Raw genomic sequence first — 9,400 nt, 5'->3', positions numbered from 1 at the left:
CTTTTCTTGAATTCTGTATTTGGAAATCAATTTTTTTGTTCAGCTCAGGTGTTTTCATCATAAATAATTGATATTTACCTGTATCATTGAATGTCCATCTTTTCCCCTGAAAGGTAATGTTCATACATGAACTGATGCTAAGTCAAATGAGCAGAATCAGGATATCATTATACACTTAAACAACAATACTACATGGTGATCACTTCTGATGGATGTGACTCTCTTCAACAATGAGAGGATCCAAATCAGTTCCAAATAATCTGTAATGAAAGACTACACCCAGAGAAATAACACTGGGAAATGAGTATGGACCACAACATAACATTTCCACTCTTTCTGTTATTGTTTGCTTGCATTTTTGTTTTTTCTTCTCAGGTTATTTTTACCTTCTTTCTAAATCTTCCTTGTGCAACAAGATAACTATAAATATGTATACATATATTGTATTCAACATATATTTTAACATATTTAACGTGTATGGGACTACCTGCCATGTAGGGGAGGGGGTGAAGGGAAGTAGGGGAAAAGTTGAAACAGAAGATTTTGCAAGGGTCAATGTTGAAAAATTACCCATGCATATGCTTTGTTTATAAAAGCTATAGTAAAAAAAAAAAAAAAAAAAAGAAAAGAAAAAAGAAAGGTAATGTTCATTTTGCTGGACAGATTATTCTTGGCTGCATTCCAAGTCCCTTTGCCTTTCAGAATATCAGATTACAGGGCCTTCAGTTCTTTAAGGTGGAAGCTGCTATACCCTGGGTAATCCTTATTGTGACTTCTCAGTTTTTGAATTGTTTCTTTCTGGCTGTTTGTAATATTGTTTCCTTGGTCTGATAGTTCTGAAATTTAGCCACAATATTCCTTGGAGTTTTAATTTAGGGTCTCTTTCCCTAATTTACTAATCTACCTTCTGATTCCATAACATCTGAGCAGTTCTCTTTGATGATTTCCTGAAAAATAATGTCTAGGCTTTTTTTTTTTTCATCATGGTTTTCTGGAAGTCCAATAATCCTCAAATTGTCTCTCCTAGACCTATTTTCCAGATTAGCTGTTTTTCTAATGAGGTATTTTACATTTTCTTCTATTTTTATTGTTTTGGTTTTGCTTGACTAATTCCTGATGTCTCATTGAGTCATTTCCATTTGTTCAGTTCTAATTTTAGTGAATTCTTTTCTTTATTTGCTTTTTTAGTTCATTTTGTATTTGCCCAATTTAATTTTTAAATGAGTAGTTTTATTCTATGATTTTTTTTTCCATTCCACAAATTCTGTTTTTCAAGGAGTTGTTTTTCTTTTCATTTCACAAATTCTGTTTTTCAAGAAGCTGTTTTCTTTTTCCATTTAACAAATTCTGTTTTTCAGGGAGTTGGTTTCTTTTTCTATTTCACCAAATCTATTTTCTAAGGAGTTTTCTTCAAATAATTTCTGTTTATTTTTCCAAGACATCTTACAAAGTTCTCATTTCCTTTCCCCATTTTCCTTGTAACTATTTTAAGATTCTTTCTGAATTCTTTCAAGAGAGCCTTGTAAGATGGGGACCCAGTCATATAATCCTTTGGGGCTTCATCTGGATATGATCTACTTTTAGTGTGCTCAGGGTTTGAAATCTGTTCTCTTTTTCCATAAAAACTATCTATGGTCAGAGTTCTTTTTGCTTTTTTGCTCATTTTTTTAAAAAGTTGAAGTCTGTCTGTAGGGTAAAGGGGAGATTTTCCAAGCTTCCTTTACAGTTGACAGTGGCTGTGCTGGTTCAGTGCTGACTAACTTCCAGTGCTTGGTGGGAGTGGCCAGGTCTCTATATTCTGGGATTCAGGGGCTTACTATTTGTCTTTTGTATTTTCATTGGACATTTTACAGCTAATCTGCTCATCTACTGAGTTGCCAACACTGCTCCAGTTTCTTCCCAGTACATTATTCTGCACTATGGAGCCCACACTGCCCAGGGTCCCTGCCCTTGCCTGTGCTCAGCCTTCTGGTTAAGTCCAATTACCTCTGTACCTGATTGAAACAGACCTTTGCTGGAGATCTTCCAAATTATTTTCTGCTGGAAATTTATTATTCTCCAAATATTTGTGGGTTCTTGTCACTCCAAAACCAATTCAGCTGGATTTGCTGTTAATTTGAGGGATGTAGGAGAGAGAAAAAGATGTGTCTTCTCTCCATCATCTTGGCTCTGCCCCTCAAGATAATTCTTAAAATTGAAATAGAACAGTTTTTAAAATTGACTCCACTTTAGCTAATGAGATTCCCTAGATTCTGATTAAATGTTCTAGACAAACTGAATTTTCATTTGATTATTTTCCAATTTACACAAATCATTTCTGTTTTGTTAGCCAGGAAAAGGTTAAGATGCCAGTTTTTTTTACTGACAGGGCCCTCAGAAGTCTGACTCCAGATAACTGGAGTTTTTAAAGTAGTAGCAAACTCCTTTTATGTTTTCATAAAGTTCCCAAACTCTTCTGTTAACACTATCAGTGCAAATAGATTACAATTTACATATCACTTTAGTGGGCTTTATTTAGAGCTCTTTTAAAATTGCTCTTACTATCATTTATCAAATAAATTTCCAATTCATTTTACACACATATAGAAATCATATATCTGTTGGTCACATCTAAAAAAAACTTCATATCAAATATGAAACAATTATATGCAAATATGAAACAATGTTAAAGCAGTTAACATTCCTATAGTATGTTTTATGCTAAGCACTTTTGCAATTATGTGGTCTTCACAAAAATAACTATTATTTCTCTTTACAAATCAGAAAACTGGGTAGAGATAAAATAACTTCCCATAAATTACATAGTTAATACAAATCCACAAATGAAACAGAGAATGATAGTCTTACCAAATGCAGAGACTGACTGGCTTTCTTACCTAACATTGCAATGGTGGGTGGTGGCCAGGATACCTGAATTCTTCCCAGACAGTTCCTGGACAGGACCTGATGAAAGTTGGAATGAACTGGTACCAGGATATCCCTTTAATGATAGTTTCAGGTGCCAGGGCTCAGGGAATGCTGACCATTGGGCCTTATCCCCACTCTCCCAATATTGGGTTGAGGAGGTATTTGGGCAAGATTGTACAGGGTCCCCACAGTTTTGCCATTTCCCCTATTTCTATAGGTGAGGCAGAATTTGAAGTTCCCTACAGTTTTGAAATTAAAAGAATTAGTAAACAGAGGGATTTGGGCTATTTTGATCTTGTTAGAAATCCCCACAACTGAAATACACTCAGGACTTGGGGAGTGGAGGGAAGAGAATCCCTTAATACCTTCTGAGATGCTTTCCCAAAGGAGCAGAAGGGGAATCTGGACAAGATAGGAGTCGAGGAAGGGTTAGCAAAAAGTTTCTATTTACCTATGTTTTTTTTTTTCTTTTTTCTTTTCTTTCAGAATGGGGTAAATTCCTGGAATTATCCCCAATGTTTCAGAAAAAATTTTACACTGTTAAAATGACTAATTGCCAAACTTCTTAATCATTGCTTTGAAAATTTTGAGAATCTGATAAGATATTATTTTAATTTTAATTAGCTAATTTTTTGTGAGTGTGCAACCCTCAGCTTGGCCAGAGCTGAATTCCACAAGAAATTTTCCCAGCATTCTAACTACAGCATTGTTGGAATTCACGAGAGAGCTGCTGGAATACACAGGAGGCACCTGACAGTGACTACTGGAGATCCAACCCAGAATGGATCTCCTCTTGTAAGAGTATGATACAAAGAGACTGAGAGGCAGTTGCTGTTCTCTGATCTCTCTGATTGAGAGGTAATTGATGTTCTCTGACCTCTCTCCTTTTCCCTCTGTCTCCAATTTATTGCATTCCTAGGCCACAAGAAATACCTATGTCAGTAAAGGCTGCCCCACAACTACTTCAGATATTATGATCCACAGCTGTGGAGGGCCTCAGAGAATTGACCTGTCTCTTAACACAGAATAAAGGTTTTTTCTTACTGGTTGCATGTTAAATATTTCCAGGTAATAATATCTAACTCACAGAACAAACATGACAGAGACATTCTGCACAGAAACACAGATATAGACAAAATGACATGAAAGAGTACTGTCCCATCTTGGCCAGAAGCCATAAAATTTTGCAAAAAGCTATCCTATAGCATTTCTTCTTCTCTGGCATGCCAATAAAAGTGAAAGAGTGGCAAAGATTGCTAAGAATTTTGCCAAAACTTGCAAGTATTTCCCAGTCTGAGTATCCACACAGTCAAGGAAAACTTGCTGATTGTGGAGCTCATGACAACCCAGACAAGCCTTCCCCCAGTGGCTTCGGGTGTCCCAGCTATAGGATTGTGGAAGTATAAAATAGGGGGCTTACCTTGACAAAGAGGGAATCAAGCCAGAGGAAGCCAGACTCTCCCCATACCAGGCTACCAAATGTTGAGGTTGAGAAGGGACTGCAAAAGGTTGGGGTCACAGACTGGTATCACAAGGTATCTCAAAAGAATTTTCAAGCTTGAATCCATTTCCAAGTCAAGGGGGCAAAGTTTATTGTAATTGTAACACCAATTGAAGTGGGCTAAAGTCCAGAAGATTTAGCAAAGAAACAGAAGCAAAGAGTCACATTTATCTAGTTCTTCATGTTATAGATATGCTTATTTTATGGCTTAGGGGTAGAACCAAGGAGTGGTTTTAAGAATTTCATTATCACTGACCAAACGGCAATGTTTGTAGGACTATCTAACAGCAGAAGACTTGAAATCATTGATAGGCATATTATTAGACAATAATATAAAATATATTATAATATAGAATAAAGGAAATTATACATGTGAGAGGAAAAGTGATTTCCCTAAAATCATATTCCTTAAAAAGGCCAAGCTAAGATTTAAATCACAGATAATTTCAATGCCAAATCCAGGGTTTTTTAATTATGCAGATAGTATTAATTTCTTATGGTGATAACAGATGATGACACTTTCCCTGGTTGCAGTTTTCATTTCCAGCAGATATGCCTATTTATTTGATTCTCTATTTTATATATTTTCAAATCATTTTCTTTTCTGTCCAGAAATTCTGAGATTGATTGATTTCTTCCTTCCTTCCTTCCTTCCTTCCTTCCTTCCTTCCTTTCTTTCTTTCTTTCTTTTTCTTTTTTTTTTTTTTTTTGTTTGAGGGTCTGTTTGTTTGTCTTTTTGTTTATGCAGAAAGATTTGTTTTGCATTCTTGCAAGAATAGGTGCTTCCTAGATTAGTAGACTCATTTTTGGAACAGCAAAGGAAGTGTTTTAATTCCTATCTTGAATAACAAGCTCCTCCCCAATTCTCCATTAATTGGGTGTTATAGAAGTTACAGAATGTACATCTCCACTTCTTATTACATAGCTAATCCCTGCCCCCAAGGAGTCTATATTCTTTAACGGGGAAAAATTGGTACTTTTCTGGTGGTAAATTGAGCCCATCTTTTGTCTCAATTCTTATCCAGCCCTTGGTCATTAAATGGGTGTTGCCTCAGACAAAGTGAAACCTGAGAAAGATCTTAATTTAGAAAGACCCAGGTCACCCACTGCATTCTGGACCATCATCAGTTATCTTGATCTTTGTCCTGCCACTGGACTTTGATGACTCTGAAGGACAGAATGAGACAGATGACTAAGCAGTTCTATTCCACTCATATTCAATACATAGGCAAATAAAGACATCACTCTCATGATGTTATTGGGCTTCTTCAAGAATAAAGGACCACCACCACCAATAACAACCATGGAATGCCTTCCATTTTTAAGCCTCTGTTTTGTTCTCCTTTATTCCTTAAAGCCCCTGTTTTTCCAATGTTCTTAGTAACTTCATCCTGCTTATTTTTTTTTCAGATTATCTTTCCAGGGTACAACTTTCCCTTCTTGAAATATCCTTCTGTATCTAGAATCAAAGAATCAAAGTATAAGACAGATAACATACTATCCCTAGTGCCAAAAGATTAGCAGTCTTCAACTTTGTCCCTGATACTTGCCATGAAAGTCTGCCATTCAACTTAGCCCCACTCTTGCCCAGTCTCTGAGCTATTAATCCCTAAGGTCTCATGGATATGATCAGATTCTTGTTATGTCATCTATGGGTATTTAGGTCTCTTTCTCTCTTTCTTAATGAGCTCAATGAGGATTTCATCATCTTCTCCATCCTAACCCTTACTCCCAACCCTTAACCTAAATAACACTGGTTTAGCAAGTGGCCATACTCATTTCCCATAATCTGTCTCTTATCTACATCAAGTGTGTACAGGAGTGTTTGTACTTTAGCACAAACCCCTCTTTCAGTTCCTCAGTGCCAGAATCCCTTGTTATAGTGAAACATAGGATCAGAGATTCAAAGTTGGAAAGCCTCTGCTATATATAGCTAATACATAGTAGACTAGCTAATTCAAATCCAGGTCTTCAGACTCCAGAGTCAGTACTCTTCCTCCTATAACATTATGCTGAATCTTAAACAATTCAGTCTTTTGTTTGTTTATTTTTTTTTTGCTTATTAAAAAAAATAGGAGAAAAGATAATCAGAAAAAGAAAAGAAAACAATATAGAACAGAACATTGTCATGTTCCAAGAAGAACATCAGGGAGGATTCAAAATATATAACAACAAATTAACATCAAGAAAGGATATATAATAGTGGAAGAAATGAGTGTCCATCTTTGCTTCCTTGTAGGTTATTCTTTTATTCTCTGCTGTGTACTTTTTTTTTATATTATCCTTTTTTTACCCTCCCATCCCCTACATATAAGGACAGATATATTTATATATACATATATACAAATACATGCATGTACACATATATACATTTACATTCACACCCACTGATAGACCCCCACACATATAAATTTACCTATATACACACATACATAGAACAATATGCATACATATATAGTCAGGCATACATACACACATGCACACATGTAAAGGTGCATCTAAAACAATATTGGCATGACTGACATAATATGATTGACACATTTCTCTCTTGATAAAATCTTTGAGTTTGTCTAAGATCAATGATTATTGGTCGTACTTTTTTTGCATAATAAATTATATTCCTGATCTTTATTGTAGTGTTTGTGTATGTCTCTTCTTGCCTGTCCCTGCTAACTCTTCTGACATAATTGTGGTTCTTAACTTGCCTTTCTATTATTTAACCTCCCCCTACCTATGGATCTCTCCCTTGTCTTCTTCCCTCACCTCTTGCTTCCCCTTCTGCCCATCCCTTATTTTTTATGGATTTTGGAGGGTACTATACCTTTATTGCATATATGCAGTGTTGACTATTTAACCCATTCCTGATGTGAGTTGGTTTTCATAACTATGAGCCTTCTTTCCCCCTTTGATGCCTCTGTGTCTATTTTTCCTCTGCACCTCTACTATATAATACAATTACTATTTTTACTTTCTCCTAGGTGGTGTTGCTTTTTAGAATCAGATCATACTCAATTCTACCCCAATCTTTCTTTTGAGCTACCCAATTGCTGATGCCAATCTTAAGCATATGGCAAAACATAAACAATTTCTCCATGTTAAATTCCATGAAATTGACCTTTGATATTGGCTCTAATATTTTAAATTTTCTATTGAGTTCCTCTTTGAGTGAAAGAAAATCCTGAAAAACTGCAAAAATTTTTTTCATTCAATATTATGGATAACTTTTCTGGATATGATATTTTTGGTTATAGGTATAGTTCTTTTGATTTTACTCATATGCTGGCTTCTTCTCAACTGGGGCCATGTCCCTGTAGCACAGATGCTTGGCCTTCCAAATCAGCAGAGGTTCTCTCATTCTTCCCAGAGGGAGTCCGCTGACTCCTCATGTTGTTGTGGAGATGAAAATTCCTGTGGTTACTGCTGATACTCCACCCAAACCCAGCTAGCCCAGGTGTCTCCACTTGGGTTTCTGGGAAATTAGCCTAGAAGTATTTGCATTTCTCAGGGGTTAATCTCTGGCCTGGGGTCTTTCTTAGGATCTTCTGGGATTGTACCCAAGAAGATCCTTGTTCTGCCCCAAGTCTTATTTTCTCACTAGTCTATGCCATCCTGAAGCACAAATTTATTCTGTTTATGGAGGAAATTTGGAGAGCTTCAAATTTACTGACATACTCTGCCATCTTTCCAGAATCTTTTCCAGCAATTTAATCTTGAAGCTAAAGGTCACTTCCTAATATGCATATCATCCTTGGAAGAAAACTGTATTAAAGTATGACCGTAGCTATATGTCTTAGATCAATGTATTGCTGAGAATAAGTCTATCATAGTTGATAATCATATAATCTTGTTACTGTTACAATGTTCACTTGATTCTGCGTGTGTGTGTGTGTGTGTGTGTGTGTTAGAAGAAGGGACAAGGATTTTTGTTTTGCTTTTCCTTAGGGGAAAGGAGAAAAGAAACTCAGTTTGGGACATGTTCCACTTCATGAGTCAATAGAACATATAGACAGCAAAAAAAATCATAGAATCATATATTATAGAACTAGAATACACTTTAGTGGTCACCTAGCTCTCCTCATTTCACTTTACAGATATTCAATAGGCAGTCAGAAATATGTGTCTGAGACACATGAAAGGACATTGCTGAAAGTAGATTTTGTAGCTTTCTATATATCTATGATAAACTGAGATTTCGAAAGCAAATGTCATAGGCAGGTCAAAGATAAAGATGTGCTCATGCACATCAGAATTGATACCCTGGAAACTCTGAGCTATCTTTCTCCGTTTCACAAAATATCTGTTAGCTCTTTACAAGCATCATAAGAGGAACAATCTTGACAAGTTATACCAAATAGAAACTATGTAAAGGGTGACTTCAATAATGGGGAGGGAAGCAAGGAAGGAGAAGTAGAAGATGACAAGGTCTTTATCCTTCAAAATTTTGGTAAATACTTGTTTCTCAAGAATTCTATCTTTGAACTTCAGATAACCCAAAGAAGGCTATCTATTTTGCCTTTATAGGATAGAGTACACATGCCTGTGACTCCTCTAGAATTAATTTTAAAGTCTTAAAGTCAAATCATTAAGGATATTTATCATCTCTCATCAAATCTTTTATTCTCTATCCCATCACTATTTCACTCTTTGATTAGCCTTTGAGAGCGATTTTTTAAAACTTCATATGCATAATGGACTGTTTTATTGTGACAATGTAAATATATGGATTTTTTTGCTTGAATATGTTTATTCATTTCAAAGATTTTTTTAACTTTTAAAAAGAAGGTATTGGATGAGAAGGAATTGGCAAGCCAAGTATCTTTGCCAAGAAAATCCCAAATGAGTTACAAGGAGTTGGACATGAAGGAAAAACTACTGAACAACAATATCTAGGGAGAAAACTTATTAAAAAAAGAAAAGGTAGAAAAGAAGACCATTGAACTATTTTTTTAAATATGCAAAAGAGAATGAAAGGAAATCCAAAAGGAATCACAA

Source organism: Sarcophilus harrisii, chromosome 1 (assembly GCF_902635505.1).
Source record: "Sarcophilus harrisii chromosome 1, mSarHar1.11, whole genome shotgun sequence".
In the NCBI taxonomy this organism is placed as follows: domain Eukaryota; kingdom Metazoa; phylum Chordata; class Mammalia; order Dasyuromorphia; family Dasyuridae; genus Sarcophilus; species Sarcophilus harrisii.
This window is presented reverse-complemented; position numbering follows the sequence as displayed.